This window comes from Chenopodium album, chromosome 11 (genome assembly GCF_948465745.1).
Source record: "Chenopodium album chromosome 11, dcCheAlbu1.1, whole genome shotgun sequence".
In the NCBI taxonomy this organism is placed as follows: domain Eukaryota; kingdom Viridiplantae; phylum Streptophyta; class Magnoliopsida; order Caryophyllales; family Amaranthaceae; genus Chenopodium; species Chenopodium album.
In genome coordinates, this window is record NC_137844.1 from 18338540 (window position 1) to 18359240 (window position 20701).

The window sequence follows — 20701 nt, forward strand, 5'->3', positions numbered from 1 at the left end:
ATCCATTTTTTGCTCGTCTCTAATCTCATCGAGATCTAACTTTACTCCCACTTGGCTTTGTAGGAAGAGATTTCTTTCTATAAAGACACTATCGCGAGCAACAAACACTTTGTTATCTACGCGATTGTAGGAATAATACCTCTTAGTTTCCTTGGGAAAACCTACGAAGAACTATTTACTTGATTTAGGGTGCAGTATGTCATCTTTGTAAACATTTTACGTCGATTCCATAACCTTTAATTTTTTTTTAAAACGACAACTTTTTGGAACATTTCCAATTCATAACTCTTATGACGTCTTTTCAACTGCTTTGGTTGAGTTTCTATTTAGTTAATCACAATTTTTGTTCTAATGTATATCCTCAAAAAGATATTTGTAAATCATTAAAGTTATTCTAGGATCGAACCTTGGCAAGCAAAGTTTGATTCCTTCTTTTAACACACATTTAATTGTAGTGTTTCTAGATTGTGAATTAATTCAACAATTCCCTTTAGATGATCATTAATTTTTAGTTAAATATTTATCACAACAATCATATTGTGGTGTTAATTTGTTTATTTCAAACTGATTTTACATTTCATTTTGGATTTCTTGAACATTTCAGTGATTCCAAGCTTTACTTCATTAAGTAATTATCGACATATTTACTTAAATCGTTAGTAAAAGCAATGAAATAGTTGAATCTCTTGCTAATTCTTGAACTTATTGGTCCACATACATCATATGTATGAGTTCCAAATGGTCATTAGCTTCTTCACCCTTTTAACTAAAAGGTGACTTGTTCATCTTACCTTACAAGCATGACTTTTAATTCTCAAGTGATTCATAATCAAATAAGAGTAAGAGTCCATCCAATTTAAACTTCGGATGCGCAAATGGTTTATGTGACCTAATCTTATTTTGTTGTAAGTAAGTATATTTTAAATCATCTAATTTTGCTTTTGTGATCTACTTATATCAATGTCATAAAACAAAATTAACTCATATCTAGCAAAAATGAGAACAATTTATTACCTTGGTCATGGATCAACACTTGTCCAAGCCAAGTAAACCAAATCAGTATCTCAAATCAAAATTGGAAAATGTCTAAATCATCATAAAAATTTTGAAATAAAACTATGAAGCTATTTCTGGCCACTCGAACACTTCTAGTGCACCTTTAAGCTTCACTTCCTTGATAGCCTCACTTCTTTGCAGTTTCTGCACAACATTAATAATGTTAAGCACTGCAACTTGGTATCATATACCTAAGTGAAAGCTAAAATGTTTATAACATAATACCTGAGGTGGATGATCCATTTTTCTTGAGGAACTCAAGATACTTGTGGCAATTGCGCTTCCAATGCCCCTTCTTCTTGCAGTAAAAGCATTCACTTTCATCTGCAGCCTTGGCCTTAGGAGTCGCCTTAGGCTTTTTAGGAGCATTGGCAACTTTCTTGCCCTTGCCTTTAGACCTTTGCCCCTTCTTCTTGAACCCCTTTCCCTTTTGAACCATGAGAACCTCTTTCTTAGGTTCCTTAGGGATTTGCTTCTCAGCACTAACCAACATAGCATGCAATTCATTCATAGTCTTTGTAGCATCAGACATGTTAAAGTTCATGATAAATTGGTTGAAAGTTTCTGGAAGTGAGTGGAGAATGATGTTTGTTTCCATCTCATCACTGTATGGGTGCCCCAGTTTTTCCATATTTTGAATAAGGCCGATCATTTTGAAAACATGATCATGAACTGTGGTACCCTTCTCCATCTTACAATACAGAATGATGGAGCTCGTACCTCTCAACTCTAGCTTGTTTCTTAAACAAAGCTTTGAGTTCTTGCATGATAGTATATGCATCCTGGTCCTCAAAACTCTTTTAAAGACTAGGTTCCATAGTAGCAATAATTAAGCAAGTGATAGGCACAGCCCTATCTAGTGCTTTCTTGCGCTTATGGACCTCTGTTGTAGTAGCATCCTCACCCAAAGGTCCTGGCAATGGGGTGTCAATGACATCCTCTCTACCTTCAGATTTCAGAACAAGCCTTAGAATCCTTTCCCATGTGGAAAAGTTTTCTCCTATCAACCTATCCTTCTCAAGGAATGGTTGTAAATTATAAATGTTGTTGTCATTGTTACGGCTACCCATCTATGTCAAAATAAGGCAAAGTTTAATAATTGTGTTTAATTTAATAATTAAAGTACCATAAACGAATTATATAGGTAACTTTAAAAGCACTTTATTCAATATTAATTGATCCCAATTGAATTTTAAGTGATTCCAAGACCTTTTATTTGTGTAATAGTTGGCCGGACTTGAGCCCTACCATCAAGCATTACATTTTCAAGGTAAGTAAACTCTTTACTGATTACAACTCTTGTAACTCTTGGTTGAATAATTAACCATCACATGTTTAATTATTACCCTTTGCTTTAAGGTTCTAAACGGTTTAGGTATCCTTGTTGAGCATAACCAATTAAAATTGTAAAATTTGATTTACCCCAACTCTCCTAAGATATAAAATGACACCCAGCTTTGGCATGACCTATCATAAATATCAAAGGTTTATTGGGTTTTTAATTGGAAAAGCAATCTCAATATTACTGCGACCTAGATTTATTACGTTGTGATTATTTAGTGAACTCTAGCGCATCATCAATCAACATAAATAAAACCTAACATGCATAATCTACTAATGCAATAAAACATGACATAGTATGGCCCCTTAGTCCAAAGAGAACTAGAAATGAAATTACTCCCACTTGAACCATCATGGATCTCCATCCACCTTGCTCCTTTTGGCCTTCACATGTACTTCATGGGCTTCTTTGGACTAAATTATTTAAATAACTAATCTATTTACTTCAAATAAAGTTACAAAAATACTTAACGGTTCGCAGACCATATTTAGATTACAAAAATACATCACGATGCGCAGATCGTATTTAGAATCTATGGGCCATACCAGTCTATATATAGCAGCATAATATCATATATTATATAAAATGTCATATAAAAATCACTCAACATGCTTGTCTAAACTACAACATCGAATGTTCATAATTAAGGCAACGCATTTCGTTAAATATCTCATATTTTAAATCATAATTAGATAATATCATATATTATTCATGACCAATTATAAAATATCATATATTTTAATTTAGGCATGAGATAGAATCAAATCATATTTTAATCTAGAAAGAAAAATCATATTTAATCTTCCATGATTATCCTAACAAATTTAGGAGATTCTATCCTAATTACTAGCCAATCAAATAATTTTATAATCAATTATATCCTAATCTAATAATGGGATAATCACATTATTTAAATCAATTATTATCCTTTTGGAATATGCTCAGAATATCCTAACAAATATTATCCAACATTAACCACTTTAATTATGGATTATCACCAAAATTAACAAACTAAATACGGATAATATCAAATAAGTCAACTTTTGAAAGATTTGATTTTATCCCAAATAAAAGATTTAATCTCAAAAAAAATTTATTTTCTCCCAAAATAATTTGTAATTCTTGAAATAATTTTAAAATAAAAATAATAATTTTTTTTTGAAAACCGTGTACTACACGGCTGTTGGCCACCGTGGTTGGCTAGCCGAAGCTAGCCACTACCGCAAGGCAGCAGCAAGCAATACCAGTGGCAGCCACGGCAGCAGCGTCCAACGCTTGCATAGCTGCTGCCCAGCCACCCTGGACCGTCGCCTTCCCCTCCCATCCCTCTTGGACAAACTACCAGGTCGGCAGCCCCGTGGCTGCGCCACCCAGCCGCAGCTGCCGGCCACTTTAATATATATATATATATATTTATATAACATTTTGGTTTTTAATTTAATTAAAATAACATTTATTAAAACTAAATTTAATCGGTCCAAAAATTAAAATTAAATCCCATTCAACTTTAAAACTAGAGTTCATCATAAAATTAATCCCGATTTAATTCTAACCCTTAAAATTAAATTGATGATCATACACAAAATATTTTTATGCATAAATCAATCCAATTAAAATTATGATACATAAAACAAATCGAATTAAATAAAAATTCAAGCACAAAATCATATTTTAGAGCTATGGATTTTCGAAAAATTCGAAAACTAGGATTAGGGTGTTCGAAAATTTTAAACAATTTAGGGCTAAATTCGGTCCTCTTCATGGCTATTTTGAGCATAATAAAATCATATTCAATCAATTCCAAAAGTTTAATCACATTAAAAATAATAATTGAACCATAATTAAATTAATTTCTCCCTCTTAATTGATTATAAAATTAGGAACATGGACTTCAAATAATCGTATTATTATCATCAAGCGTGTTCATGCAAGAGGCTAACTGATACCACTGTAGGAGTTTATAGGTACTATAATGTGGAAAATCATGAATCATATTCATAAAGCACCTAATCCCAAGATCGCATGCATAACACACAAGACACATAATCATACCTTTAAAGCATGAATTCAACGTAGCTATTCGACAGGAAAATCGGGGAGAGAATAGAGCCCCAAGCGTTGCTCCTCTACTTAGTCCACGAGCTTCAAACGAGCCATCCACCAATACTAGATTAGTTGAGTGAAAGAGAAAAACCGCGATCACCACCTTTTACGGACTAACCGACCACCACGAACCACCACAAGCGACGCCGAGGGAGGATGAGAGAGTCGTGAGAGAGAGAGGAGTATGTGAGGGTTTTGTCTTGTGTTTGCTAATTAGGGTTTGATCAAACTGATCACTGAATTTTCATTGTAAAACCCTAGGCACTTTAGTCTATTTATAATCATATTATATTTAGACTAAGTCACGAAGCCCAAAACCCTCCTTATTCCTCCATATGTCCGGCCATACTAGGGGATGAGTCCCACCATGGGCCTCGTCCTCTCGTGCTCGATCTAGGCCCTTTGTGTGACCTTATAGGATCCGTCCAAGTGGGCTTGGCCTATTTTACTAGCCTAATGATCATTAGTACCCCTAGCTATGATATAACGACGACCTAAATTTACGAACTTAATTATCTCCATAATTTGATCTATTTATATATTTAGTAATTGCACATGACGAAGACATAAATCCTTTAGAGTGATGATGTGAATTCCATATTTTTGAAGTAATTCTTCACATTCCTCTTGAAAGTGAGTTCCATTATCACTTATCATTTCGTGCGGGACTCCGTATGGACATATTATGTTTCTTTCAATGAAGAGTGCTACATGTTTTACGGTGAGTTTTGCATATGACGCTGCCTCAACCCATTTTGTGAAGTAATAAATTGCAACCACAATGTTTTCATGGCCTCCTGTCCCAGGAGGACTTATTTTTCCAATGATATCTATTCCCCATGTTGAGAATGGCCATGGAGATGTATAAGTGTAGAGTAAAGATGGAGGAACGTGTTGTAAGTTAGCATATATTTGGCATTTAGGACACCTTTTCACATATTGATGACAATCCCTATTCATGGCAGTCTAATAGTACCCTTGGCCCATTATCTTTTGGAGTAGCATTTTTCCATTCATATGAGTTCCACATGCTCCTTCGTGGATTATTCTCAATACTATTTGAGCTTCCTTTTTTCCTACGCATAGGATAGCTCTACCTTTGGGTACTCTTTTGTGTAGCTCATCGTTTATGAGAACGAATTGGGCTGCCAGAAGTCTTAGAGCTCGCTTTGCTCTCTTGTCAGCATGAAGTGGATACTCCCCTTTAGTGACATAATTGAGGATGTCGGTGTACCAAGGTTCCTCTTCCTTTTCTTCTTGAACTACTTTATCATCTTCAATAGCTTGGATGTAAGCCGGTTTATGCCTCTTTTCTATTGTTAAGGCATTTGCTCAATTTCCTGAGGAATTTTAACCATTGAGGCTAGTCTTCTTAAGGCATCAGCAAATTGATTTTCTTCTCTTGGTAGATATGTGTATTCTACCTTCTCGAGTTGATTAGTAAGGGTCTCTAAGTATGTTTGGTAAGGGGCCAAGTTTTCACTCCTTACTTTCCATATCTTGGAGATTTGATTGATGATGAGGGAAGAATCTCGAATATTCGAAGCTTCTTTACCCCTAATTCCAAAGAAGTTTCGAGGCCTACCACACATGCTTCGTATTCCGCAGCGTTGTTGGTAACGTCAAAATCTAGCTATATTGAGATCGGGACATGTTCCTTTTTTGGTGATACTAGTAAGACTCCCACATCACATCCTTTTTGGTTTGAGGCTCCATCGAAGTATAATGTCCAAGTATCATCTTCTGTGACCATTAAGTCTTCATCCGAAAAGTCATTTTCATGCATTAGTGTTGAGTCTTCAATCGGGAAGTCTGCTAAGAAATCCGAAACCACTAATCCTTTGATTTCTTTTTGAGGCATAAACCTTATATCAAATTGGGCTAAGTTGACTATCCATCTATATATTCGTCCGTTGAGAGTAGATTTCTCAAAAAGGTTTTTAAGGGGATCCATTCGTGATACTACATATACAGTGTACACAAGCATGTAGTGTCTTAGTTTGGTTGTGGCCCACACAAGTGCGAGGCACAACTTTTCAAGTGGTGTGTAGCATACCTCATACTCGAGCATCTTTTTACTTAGGTAGTAGATGGCGTTTTCTTTACCTTCTACTTCTTGCACAAGTTTAACCCCCATTGTTTCTTTAGTAACCGTTAGGTATAGGCGAAGGGGAATTTCTAGGAGTGCAGGTGCTAATACATGAGGATTAGCGAGATAGGCTTTTATTTTATCAAAGGCTTTTTGACATTCGTCGTCCCATATTATCAAGACGTTTTTCTTGAGCTTCTTAAATATTGGTTCACATATCGTGGTGAGTTTCGATATGAATCTACTTATGTATTGCAATCGGCCAATAAATCTTCGAATCTGTTTCTCGGTCTTGGGCGACGGCATTGACATGATTGCTTTTATTTTGGTTGGATCTATCTTTATTCCTCAAAAGCTAATGACATAGCCTAAGAGTTTTCCTGAGGTGACTCCGAATGTACACTTGGATGGATTTAGCCTCATGTTATATTTTCTTAGTCTTTCAAAGAATTTCCTTAGGGCTATTTGATGTCCTGGTCGGTCCTTTGACTTTACAATCATATCATCCACATATACTTTAATCTCTTTATGCATCATGTCATGGAGTAAGCAGTTGCTGCTCTTTGGTAAGTGGCACTCGCGTTTTTAAACCCGAATGAAATTACCGTGTAACTATAAGTGCCCCAAGGTGTTATAAAAGTAGTATTTTCCATGTCTTCTTCGGCTATGAGAATCTGGTTATACCCTACGTATCCATCCATAAATGAGAGAAGCGCGTGATTTGCCGTATTATCTACTAAGATATCGATGTGTGGTAAAGGGAAGTCGTCCTTTAGACTTGCCTTATTTAGATCTCTGTAGTCGACACACATTCTTACCCTACCATCCTTCTTAGGAACTGGTACCATATTTATTTGCGACCCATTCGGGGTATTTGGATACCGTGATGAAACCTGCACTTATTTGTTTTTGAACTTCTTCTTTTATCTTAAGAGCTACATCGGGTTTCATTCGACGCAACTTTTTTTTTACAGGTTTCATTCCTGGAATTAAAGGTATAGTGTGTTGAACAATTTCTCTATTTATTTCTGGCATATCTTCATATGACCAAGAGAAAAAATCGATAAATTCTTTTAGTAGATTAATTAAATCGGTTCTTTCCTCTTGATTAAGGGTTAAACCAATTTTAACTTCTCTTTTGACAGTTGGATCTTTTGAGATATTAACTGTTTCGGAGTCATCAATTATTGGTGTTTTATTTTCAAGTGTTTCTACGGCTTTAATTATTTCTTTGTCATTTTCGTTGTTAGCAAAGCAATGCTCATCATCTTGGGTGAGATAATGACACGAGGAGTAATCGAAAGAAGACATATTATTAAACTTCGAAACCATTACATCAAAAAGCGATACGTCCGTTGGGACTTGACTACTAACTATTCTAGGAGTAGGTTCTAAAATAGGAGGGATAGAAGGAGATGCAACTACAGAAGATTTAGAAGACTCAACAACAGAAGACTTAAATTTCAGACTCTGACTCAGACTCAGTCTTAGACGACTCACAGTCATCGAACATTAGTCCTTGTCCTGTGGTGATGGAAATTCTTCTTCCACTTGGTGTAGTCACCTTCACATTCTTTCTCCATCCTTGAACTAATCCTTCTGCCGGAGTGTTGAGCTTCGAAGGGTCAAAGTTTTTAGTTTGCAACACCGTTTGGATAAGCGCGGAGTTGTCGTCGACACGCTTAGGCTCATTTTTCTCGTACCCAAAGAGGAGACCCATAACATTGAAGTCAAAGCATGGAGGACTTGGAGGTGCTTGCTCCTTGTGAATGGGAGTTGGGATCTCATCTAAGAAGTTACAGTCCAAGAATATTTCGAACCCTAGTTGTCTTATCCCATCTTTGACAAAAGTTTCGGGGAATTCATGGCATGGATAATCTTCACCCTCTTTTATGAATTGTCCATATAGAGTAAGGGGATAGTGATCCATTGGGATAGCTCTTTTTTTAGTAGGAGAATTTCTCCGTGCATTGAACTTTTCCCGGGCTCGCTTAAATTCTTCTAGAATCGGTTCAAAACCAAGTGCAAAAGTATCTAACTTAGGGAGGCCAGGCAATGCCATTTTCTTTGCTATTGCTATCTTCTTTCATAAGGTCATTCCGGGAAAATGTCCTGGTCTCCTAAGAATGGCGTTGACTGTCATATTTGAATGGAGGTCTTAGCGAAGAGGGGTCTTTTCATCTTTCTCGATTAAAGAGACCTCTTCAGCATTACAGCCCCATAGGTCTTCATCGTTCTCATCGTGCTCCACATTTATGATTGGTTTATCGATTGCTTTGATTCTCATAGGGGAGGCATCGATGGTGACAGGAATTCCTCTAACTATAGCCTTAACTTGTTGATGGAGGGATGAACGGACGACCTTAAGGTCATGAAGCCAAGGGCGTCCCAACAATAGGTTGAACGAGGCTTTAATATCTACCACTTGAAAAGTAGTAGCATGTTCAATGACTCCTACTGTAACATTCATAGTGATAGTCCCAAGAGCTTGTCAACGAGTGTTATCGTAAGCTCTTATGCCTTACGTTGATGGAGATCAATCCTCCCCTTTTATTTCTAACATTCTTGCAGTTCGAAGTGGGCAAACATTTATTGCTGACCTATTATCTAAAAGGGTCATTGGAACGTTCATCTTTTTGAAAATAATTGTGAGGTTCAAAGCCTTATTGTGCTTGTCACCTTCAGGAGGTAAGTCCTTATAAGAAAAGGTGATCAAGTTGATGGGACTAGGAAGATCACTGGTGAGGAAGTTAGCTAAACTTTCAGGCGAGGTTTCTAAATCTATCCTTACTTTAGCAAAGGCATCCATTACTGCGAGCATATGCTCGTGGGATGTGGCTAATAATTTCCATAGATTTATCTCAACTTTAGTCTTTTTAAGTTGCTTAACAACATCGTTATCTTCTATAAGTGGTATTGGGACTTGTTGAGTGGTAGGATTGGGTTGATTTGTGATGGAAGGTTTCATTCTTTCTGATCTTGTGAGGACATCTATGGGGGAATCTTCTTCATCCCAAATTTCATCTAATGGGTAAATTGTGGAGAGCGGGGTTTCTTCCATGTCTTTGAGGTAGACATCCTCATCATGGCTTTCCCAAAATACATTGTTACTAACATCTTTTTCTGGCTGAATTTGAACCAATTTTCTACTATCAATCAATCCTTGTACTAGATCCTTGAATCTGAAACAGTGTTCTATGGTATGTCCTCTAGATTGATGGTATGTACAATAGAACCTATCCCTCCTTTTCAATGATTCAAATGGTCTTGGCTCGAGAGGTTTGATCTTTCCATTCTCGAAGAGCATTTTGAACATGTTTGCATAGGAGGTCCCAATAGTTGTATATACTTTGTTATTCCTTTTGGGTGGTTCGACTACATTGAGAAAAAATGGTTTTCTTTCAGTAGTTTTAGTGGACATCATCTTTTCAATGATACGCCTATTTTCTATCAACCTCGCTTCGTTGATGGAATCACGAAGTAGGGTCATTGCCTCCTTCATTGTGTTTATGAGAATCCATACATCTTATTTAGAGGCAAGCTCTTTAGTTGGAGGAAATTCACTCATGGCATCGAAAAAGGTTTTCTCCTCTTTTTCGCTAGCATGAGTTTCTTCAATCGGTTTGATGAGGAGTTATGGGTTAACGTAATTTTTCTCATCAGAAATTGCCAAGGCGTCTGAAAGTGGAGCACTTTTGATACTTGGCTTCTTGCTAGCAGGAGGCAATGGAAGTTTATTGTTATCAATTAAATCTTGAATGGCTTCTTTTAACTTCCAGCAACTCTTAGTGAGATGGCCTCTGCCTTGGTGGTATTTGCAATGTGCATTGAAGTTCCAACTAGCCGTCTTCCTTTCGACTGGTGGATCTCTAAATGGTCTGATAGGAGTTTTGAATCCTTTAGCGTGAAGGCAATCTAATGCTGTGTCATAACTCATGCAAATAGGTGTGAAATTTTTCCTAAATTTCTTCTTTTGTCCTTGATTGTTCATAGAAAGGACCTCATGCAAGTTAAAGGTGCTAACATTGTTTGAGTGGGTGGTTTTGGAAGAAGAAGGATTGTCGTTCTTCTTTCCTTTCTAGCCATCGTTGTTGTTATTAGCAGCTTTTTGTTTTGCAAGGTCATCTTCGATATCGATACCTATGTCATAGACGACCTAAAGTATTCAAATTGCTTTGGTATTTTAAATCTTTTAAATACTTTTCTTGGAGGTTCTTGATGAGCATCCTCATAGATTCAATTTCTGTAGGAACTTCTACCATCTAGCAGAAGTTTCCCTCCACTTGTTGAAGAAAGAAGTAAATCCTTCGTTTTCCTTTTGTTTCAACATCTCAAGCTCCCTATGGTCTGTTTCAACTTATATGTTGCATTTGTACCTATCAATGAAAGTGTTTGTGATAGATTCCCAAGAAGAGGTCTTCTCCTTGTCTAGGGAGAAAAACCATTGTTGACAAACGGTTTCAAGAGATAATGAGAATAATGAAGAGAAGACCTTCTTATCAATTGCCTTAATATTCATTATAGTCTCGAAAGCTCTTAAATTAAAGTAAGGGTTGTCGATTGGCTTGAACTTAGGGATGTCATTGGCATTGAACTTCTGCGAAAGAAGTTCTTTGTCCACTAAGACCTCTTGCGAGCTAATTCCCTAAAACTTGTTGTCATTGGAAATTTTTCTTAGGCTTTCTTCCATACGCTCAAGTTGTTGTTGCTTGCTAGGATCGTTGACTTGAAGAGAAATAGTCTTCATCATTTCAGTTAGACTATTAAGGTTTTGCCTCAACTCATCAACCTCTTATTCGGAAGCCATTAGTACAAACTTTTTCCTATGTCTGATGGGTTTGTCTAAGAGTAGAACTTGAACGAAGGTGTTTGGTTTTGATTAATCGCCCTTCCCTTCTTGACCAAGCGCTGTAATATTAAACCATTAACCTAATGTCTTGACTCAAATTGACTTCGATTTTTACTGGTTTCAAAAAGCAAAAAGGAAAAACATGGGGTGCATTTTTTGGGAATCATGTTTATGGTTCAAACAACATGGTTATGTTGGGAGGATTAATATCCGACTTACCCCCTTAAAAAATGACGGAGAAAACGCGCATACGAGACTTCTTATACATGGTCATAGTGAAACATATACAAAGTGTGTGCTTTTAAATAGTGAGTGAAAGTGGCATGCTTGACACTTGTGTAAGACCATAGGACTAAGTGACTAAACTCGATTAAGGATTAAATATAACCGTGGTTATTAATTAATCAATTAATTAGACTTGTCGTGAAGACCCAAGCCGAAAACTGGACCATCGCGCAAACAATGGTATTGTCGCGCTACAAGTTAAACTTCTACGACAACATCATTTTGAATCTATTTCCAGTGTTCTACTCAAAAGGGATACGCCTATAGTCATGCTAAGTCATGTTTAATCAATTTATATTAGACTTTAATTACTTATATTAATTAATTAAGCAAAGTCCTTTAGTCATTAGTTTATTTAGACTCAATCACAAGTTAAACAAACGGTTAGTGTAAACACATACAAGCTATGCACAAGCAAATAATGCACAATTAGTCAAGTTGTCACAACATGATGCAATGAGTTTGCAATCTAACCATGACTCTAATTCTCTAAAGCTCAAGGATTATGGTAGTCAAAATAAGGTCCATGGTTATGAGTCCAGATGCATCGCGCGGAAGCCTTACCTTTGGAAGGGTTGGCGCGTATGGATGGGACCCCGCAAGTTAAACTTGCTTCCATGGTTTGGTGAATTCACAAACTCGGATGTACCCTTCGTTGCAATGAGCGTTCCCTTGGGTAGATGGAGCGTGAATTCCCAGAGGATTATGGCCATATGTAGAATACGTATGGGTTCAGAAAAGAAGGAAAAACTCAATCAAGAAGAAGAATCGGCCAAACAGTGCTAGAATCAGTCGAAGCAAGAAGACATATTTCTGGCTCGGTATTGGAAGAACTTGTCGCGAGAGAACAAGGACCATCGCGAGGAGATGACCCTGTCGCGATGCGACAAAGTTGTCGTACCGCGACAAAGCCATCGCATTGCGATGGACACTGTTTACTCAACGACAGTTCCTACATGCCTCAGCAGCTTTATGTGTTCTCAAAATCTTTCGATTTTTCCCAATGTTTTTTCGATTCTAGTTGTGAAAAATATTTCCTAAATTTCTTACATGTAAAAATCCTATGTTTTTAATGCATTACGGATAGTCTTTCCAATGCGGACCTTTTTATGCTTATGCAATTAATGTCAATCAAAATTACGCACATGAATATTTAGAACTTTTCGAGTCTCATCCACTCATTCTAAATTATTGCCAAAATAATTTTTAGGAATTAAAATAGTAATCCTCCCCAGTGGAGTCGCTAAAAACTGTAGGGACACTACTACAAAATATGCCATACAAAACGCTTAAAATAGGCCAAATAAAACGCCTTAGAGGCGTTCTTCAACTAGGGTGTCTTATAAACTTTATAAGGCGTCTTTTGGAGGCGTTTTGTATTCAATACAATATAGGACGTCTGTCAAAGATAACAGTTTCCAAATCAATGCATAAAATGAATAAAAAAACAAGGCAAGAAGAACAGTTTTCTTTTGGTAGGCGTTATGTATTTATATATAAAGAGAACACCTATCTTAGTTAACAGTTCTTTATTCTTTGTTTTTTAAAAAAAAATAAAAATAAATCATTTTCTAGCAAATGCAATTCTGCCATAAAGGAAAAAAAAAAAAAAACAACTAAATCAAACAAAATGACACTAACAAAGTAACAAAACTGATCATGAAAATTAATAATAACCAATCTCATAACTCATACTAATAGGTATTATTACAATTAAAGTATAATACATGACATAAAAAAAGTGCGAAGCAATTTGATAAGCTAATCCTCTTTGCTTCCATTGATATATCTGCATCAAGAAGCAAACAAAAAATCAAAAAATTAAGACCAAATAAACTACAGTACATTTATAATCCAAGTATTATAAAAACCTATGAGACTGTAACATTTAATCCTGGATTTGAATATCAAGGAATTAGAAATTTACATGTATAAAAAGAACATATTGATAAGCTAATCCTCATTATATAAAAAGAAATTTACTTATTAAAAAGAACAGATTTGTATATGATCTTTTCACGAATAACATATTTAACCCAGAACCCCAGAATTGACCAAGTATGTACCCTAAAGACTCTTATTTCCTTAAAATCAAACTAATTAAACTTCTATGAATTAAAAACAGAGAAAAATTAGATCAAATATAAATCATATATCTCGTATTCTCGTTGATTGATACTTTCAACGTACTATCATATTCAATAGAAAACGGCAATTTTCATGATGAAAATTCAAAAGATATACTTGTATTAGTTATTCATACCAAGGATGAGCACCTACCGAAAATAATCGAAGAAAGCACAACAATTATCAGTGAAGAATAATGACTGATGACGAAGAAGATGAACTACCACCATTGTTGAGCTTTCTTTTGGTTTTTTGGAGAAAAACTACGACAATGTTAAGCTTTTGTGTTTTATAAGAGAGTGAAAAATAGATTTCAATGATTTTGGATTATCCATTTTATTAAACCGTCGCCGCAAAAATGCTAGGTTCAACCAAAAATGAATAATTGCGGCTTCCGTCGTTGTCAATGAAATCTAGGTGAAGGTGGTGGTTATGTCTAGTGGCGGATCTAGCCTTGGTCACGTGACCCAGCAGGGAAGAAAAAAAAAAAAAAAAAAAAAAAAAATTTAATGGCATCTATTGGAAAATAAGATATAAACATTATTTTTGGTTATAAGTTAGCAATACAATCTTGTAGTTTAGTGGTTGAAGGGATTGGGATAGAGCCCAATCAGCAAGGCCCTAGCCACACAAGTCTTGAGTTCGAGCCTTATTACTTGTAATTTTTGTATTCCTTTTTTTGTTTTGTTTTTTTTTTTTTTTTTTGGAATTCCTTTTATCTTTTTGTTTTTTAGTTTTTTTTTTCCTTCCTATGTTATGGTTATGTGATTTATTGATTTTCATGTGATTATTTCAATTTTTTCCTTCTTTTTTCATTTAATTCATTGTAGTAGCATTAGCTAGAAATAGAATATTTTTTTTTTTTTTTGGTTTTCCTTTTGAAATGATAATGAACTTATGATATTTGATTATCATGTGATTAATTTGATTATCCTTCAATGCTGTTATGTTTTGTGTTGTTGAGACATTACATTAAGTGGTTTTTCTAATTTGTGTTGTATATATTATGTTTGTATAATTAAATTGGGTATTGTGACTTAATTGGCTATAATATTCTAAAAACCACTTGGGTATAGAATAGATAAGTTGCAAAAAGATTGAATTAATCTATTTTTGACAATATTGGATTTTGTAATTAAATCGAAATTGTGACTTAATTTTCATAAAAAACATATGATATAACAAGTTTCTTTAGTCCCAAGCATCCTCCTCCACAAACTCATCGTCTATCACAAAATTCATCCACCTCCGGTATGCGGTCGATGAGTGATGATCGATATAGGTGACAGTGACCCAGCACCTTAAAAATCCTGGATCCGCCACTGGTTATGTCTACGGTTGCTGCTACGAAAGGAATTTGATAAGTAGATTTCGGTGAAGAACGGTGGAGACTTGAAATGGGTGAACAATTGATCGTGGGACTGTGGGAGTGAGATGACGGCGATGAGGGTTTGAGGGAGATGAAGACGGTTTGAGAATGTTAGATTTGAGGGAAATGGAAGGGTGGGATTAAGAGAGAGCTTTGAGTAATGAAGGAGAATGGGGGATGACACGATGAGTTTAGGTTAAAAAATTTATTTTACTATTTATTTTTTGGTAAAATCAAATAGAACTATTATCGATGAGACAAGTTCTATTAGATTTCACTAATAAAACATTTATCTTGCAAATGCGTTCTATATCATAAAGCTATATTTTGATCTTATTTTTAATATTAAGAAAAAATCAAATTAAATTGTTCTTTAAGAGAGGCGTTCTATATTATTTATTTTTCAAAACTGTCTTCGAAGTAAGGCGTTCTATTTAATTCTAGAGAACGCTTTTCCAACTTGACAGTCTTGTATCATGTGTTACTTTTTTTACTTTTTGTGGTAATGAGAATATTTCAAGCATCGCACACTTGAGGCCCACTGTGATCATGCACTTAAGTATGGTGGCGTCCAAAGGGAAGGAAGCTAGAGCAAAAGAGTCGCCAACAAGTTTTAGGAACTTGTAAACCGTTCACAGGGTGAAGGTTACACCCCTTCACGATCCAAGAGATCACTAACTCCATAGTGGTCTTGAACTATGACTGGATATTCGGAGATGAAGGTACAAATCCAACCTAAAAAAAAATTAAACCTGCCCTAAATAGGCCTCTACTTTATTCTTCTCATATTCATGTGCGTTTTTCGATCAACATACAATCAATATATTAATCTTAAACTTGTTTAATCTATGTTGGTTGATTATTAATGCACAAACAAATCTATTATTGGCGATCACTTGAATTAAAATCACATTAGCCTAATTCAAATTATTAATTATCTTATTAAGCGTGATTTCAAGTACAAATTCCCTTTAAACCTGTAAGAGAGGGCGTGATCAAGCAATAACAATAATATCAAGCAACATGATAATATTGACAAAATAATCATCATCATAATAATAATCAATCTCATCAAAGCAATATGATAGCAAGATCCTAAGCATGATGATATTAACAAGATTAATAACAAATCCTAGCATGTCACTAAACATTAAAGATCAAAGCTTTAGCCCTAATATGATACTAACATGACATAAGAAAATAGGAAGCAACCTAATCATGATACTAGAAAGCAATAAAAGCGTCCTAACATGATACTATGAATTAAAATAATCCAAGCATGCTTTCTAAAGAAATAGAGCAATAAAACTACTCACTTTGTTGCCTCGTATCTCTTTGTATCCAAACAATACACACGTTAGTAACTTCAATAAAATTATTAAACAATTAATTTAATTAATTGAAATAGGAATTTGGGACTAAACCCTCAGAAATTATCAACCTTTCACGTCTAAGGTGAAGGCAACTTCGAGTTTGGCTAAGTTTGTTTAAGTCTTGTGATGGACGTATGGTGTTTTTTTTGAAAAGGTTAGGCTCAGAAAGAGAGAGAAAGAATAAGCTTTAGCTTTTAGAGAGAGAAGAGAATAGATTGATGATTGTTGAAAACGGGGAATATCGACCCTATTTATAGAGAAAAATAACTATAAACGATAGAAAAGAGTTAGAATTTCAATCGGAATAAAACTGGTTTTGTCGCAACGCGACAGGGCTTGTTGCGACGCGACAACTCTGTGATTCAGCGACAGGCCTGTCGTGACGCGATAGGCTTGTCGTAGCGCGATGGTGCTGCATGATAAATTTTCATTCGGAGTCCGTTTTCCAATGCAATTGGGTTAATAAGAGTCCGTACTTATCTTTAATTAAAATAAGATTTAATATTTTTAAAACAATTGTTTTATTCCAAATAAAATCCCTTATCTTTTCAAAATCCAAAAATATAATTATTAATCCTAATCCCATTAGAACTTAAAATAACCTTCTAGATTATTCTAGAAAATTAAAGTAATTCCTAGTAACTTCAGGAATAATAATTAATGGACCCTCCACTTGATCATTGGGTCGCACATAAAACTCATTTAAGATCCATTTTAGTATTTTGGTCATAACTTCCTCGTTATTCATCGAAATTGGGCTTATAATATATCGTCGGAAAACTCTTTCAAACCCCATCCAAATACACAATTATTGGACCCATATTATGAACCAAACTAAACTGGACTGAACGTTTTTCATGAACAAGGTGCAAAAAGAAATATTTTCGAAAACTGAAAGGACTATTTTTATTAAAAACAGAGGGTTCCACGAGACTCTTTCACATTTCACCTCGTTCGATAATCAAATTACGTGAAAGATATTCATCACTGGGTTTGGTTATTGGGGAGACACAATCAGGTGTCTACAAGTATGAACCACACTTTATTAGTGGCATGATTGGAAGCATGTTTAATTAAATTAAATGTTTAATTTGGTTTGGAATATAAAAAGGGAATTATGCAAATAACGTAAAGTGAAAGAGATTACGCATCAAAATTCTTGGAACGTATATACCTTGAGTATGAACATATGGGGGGAGTTATGCGACTTTATATTTGACCATAACTTCTACTGGGAGTACAGAATGCTGTATATTTTTTTTATTATGCGTAGGAATTCCGCCACTTACGAGTTGTTTATTTTATACTGGCACGGTTAGCTCCTGTGTTAGTACCCCTTTATTGGGGCGGGTTAGGGGAAATCCGTTCGATGCGTAATCAAGCTAAATAAATAATTTATTCATGTAGCAAATGTTCATGTTCTGTGTTGTATGCTTGAAAGCAGGTGCAACAAGGTAAGTTGTATGATTGATAGGACTACATCATGATAGTGTGTTTCTTTACGCTTATATACTCAGCTTTGCTGATTGTGTGTATGTATGTTTGTTTGGCCTTGTCTTCACCTTGGCCCTACGACGACCCATTTCTAATGGCGAGTAGTGGGGACAAGAAGAGAGAAGCTTTTCAGGTGATGAAGCATATTCATGATGGGCATGAGTGAAGAGCGAATCATGCTTAGTTTCCATAAGATTACGATGTGATTTATTGCTTTAATTATTATAATATATTGTGCTTGTGAGACTAACGCAAAGATTTAAGTATTGTTCGGTTTTAATAAGGGCCTACAATGGTTCCGAGTTGTAGGTTGACTTCGTTTGACTTTGGTTTGACTTTACTTTCGTTTGGTTTGACTTTTAAGTTGACTTATTTTGAATGATTTTGATAAGAGTCTTCCGCTATGTGTCTTTGATATTTTCCTTAACCGTTTTCACGGTGGCGGTAATGTCTTAGATTTTCTTATTTTGTATTTTAAAAAGAGCAAAATAGGTATTTTAAAGGAAATGAATTTCTAGGGTGTTACACTTGCCCCTCTAGAAATCTGAAGTTATGGACTTCAGGTCTCTAAGGTGCATGACAGAACTTTTTCTAACAAACGAGGGTTCATCTTAGCCAGGTTTCAAAGTTTGAATGCAATTCTTAGAATTTCATCTTTTTCTCTTCTCTTCTTTTATTTTAGGAATCTATGAGTTCGCTGGTCAGAAGTCTTTGACTCCATGGGCAGTATCTCTCGATTCTTGAAAAATTTATGAGGGAATGACTATCCGAAACACCAGGCCTTTACTTTGGTAATGTTTCGGACATAACTCATTTGAAGTACGGTGCCAATTTTTAGGCTATACTTCAGATTCGTCCACGGCCTCCTTGCCCCCAAGAACTGACTCATCCAAAGTACAGTGCCAACGATTGGCTATACTTCGAGGGTGAAGTCATTGTCCCTTTTAGGCTGGTTTCTCGGCAATTTGAAGTACAATGCCTCTGTTAGGCTATGCTTCGGACAGTGCCAAGACAGAACCTTTGGAAAATTAAAGAAGACAAAAAATGGAAACTTGAAAATTTTGATAAAAAATGGTGGCTCAAAGGCCTTTTCATTAATTTCAAAGATGCACTTACATAGATTGTTCTGCCCCGAAGGGTTTACACATGATACTTCTTAAGTATATCAGCGTTCTAGTGATTCTTCAGCTCAGTTTCATCCAACTGCTGAAGTCAGTATGTTCTAGGCTGAAGTTCATCATAAATTTCATAGGGTCCCTCCAAGTGGCTGAGAATTTCCCATGAATGTGGCTATTTTGCACAACTGCAGCATTCCAAAGGACAAGGTCCCCAATTTTGAGAGGTCTCGCATGAACTCTTCGATTGTAAAATTTGCTGATTCTTTGCTTGTATGTAGCCATTCTGTCTCGGGCCAAGTCTCTAACCTCATCTAAGAAATTGAGGGATTCTTTCATGAGTTGTGCATTTTCGGTCGAGAATAGATTTACGCGTAGACTTTCCCAGCCAATTTCCACTTGAAAAACGGCCTCAGATCCATACACCAGCTCAAAAGGTGAATGTCCCATTGCCTCTTTTTCGGTTTTCCGAAGTGACCAGAGGGTTCCTGGGAGTTCCTCTATCCACTTGGACTTTTGGTCTTTAACCCTCTTCTTGAGAGCATTGAGGATTTGCTTGTTTTCAGCTTCAACTTGACCATTGCTTTGCGAATGACACACCGATAAGTATGCCAATTTGATATCGAACTAGTCTATGTAACGCTTTACCGGCAAATTATCAATTTCCTTCCATGATCAAAGACAAAAACCTTCAAAATCTCGAAGAGAGTGATGATATTCTGCTAGATAAATTTCCTAACAGTTTGCTCTGTGATGTTCGAGTCTACCTCGGCCGCGATCCATTTGCTGAAATAGTCAATGCCAACTATCAACCATCGTTTTTGGTATGAAGCATCGGGAAAAGGCCCCAAGATATCCAGCCCTAATTGGGCAAATGGAAGCGGATTCAAGATCGGCTGAAGATCTCAGGCTGGTTGATGGATGACTAGTGCGAATTTTTGACATTTCTCGCATTTTCTGACCAGCTCCTTAGCATCTGAGATCATTATGGGCCAATAATACCTTACCCTCAATTCTTTGTGGGCTAAAGTTCTCCCCTTGATGTGGTTTCCACAAATGCCGAGGTGAATCTCCCGAAGGATGTAATCAACATCTATTGGTCCTACGCATTTGAGAAGAGGGGCTTAAAAGGATTTTTTTAGCAACTCACCTCTGAAGACGATGAATCTTGAGCTGATTCGCTTTAGTTTGGAGGCTAAGTTTCGGTCTTCGGGAATTTCTCCCCGAAGTTTGTAAGCTAGGATGGGGTCCATCCAGCTCGGCTCGTGGTCGATGCAGCACACTTCAAGTGCTTCGTCGATAATTCTTTTTCGGCGCACCTTCACGTATACAGATCGGTTCGGCTCGATTAGAGTTGAACTAGCAAGTTTGGAGAGTGCGTCTGCTTGCGTGTTCTGACCCCTTGGGATTAGTTTGACTTCAAAAGTCCTCAGCTTCGTAATAACTGTTTTGATCTTTGCGAGATAGGCTATCATTGAAGGCTCTTTGGCCTTATATTT